Source organism: Primulina huaijiensis, chromosome 3 (assembly GCF_012295235.1).
Source record: "Primulina huaijiensis isolate GDHJ02 chromosome 3, ASM1229523v2, whole genome shotgun sequence".
NCBI lineage: Eukaryota > Viridiplantae > Streptophyta > Magnoliopsida > Lamiales > Gesneriaceae > Primulina > Primulina huaijiensis.
Window position 1 is genome coordinate 4,391,749 of NC_133308.1, and position 438 is coordinate 4,392,186.

Consider the following 438-nt stretch of genomic DNA (forward strand, 5'->3'; position numbering starts at 1 on the left):
TAACATAATGACAGCTCTCTCAAATTAACAAAGATAATTTTCATCCAAATATCATTCACAATGGAAAACAATAAAAATAAAATTAAGAGAATAGTAAATTTTTCTAAAATCAAAATCACAATGTATTTAAATGGAGTGCATATAGTGACTGTCAAATAAAATTCTCTTAATTAACTAAATTATCATAATAATGTTAAAATAAAACCCCTAAATTTGTTATTGAGTTAAATATCAATTGTGTTTTTGCTAACTTTTAACTCCTTGCGAATTTTGTTTAACTTTTTCTTTTTTTAGAATAGATATTACACATCAACTCAAATATTTTAAACTGTATAGTAGCTCAATCATCATGATTCGATCGATGTATCCAACAAAGACAATTATTGCACTCTGACAATATCAATAATTACACTAATTGCAATATATGAGAATTGATCT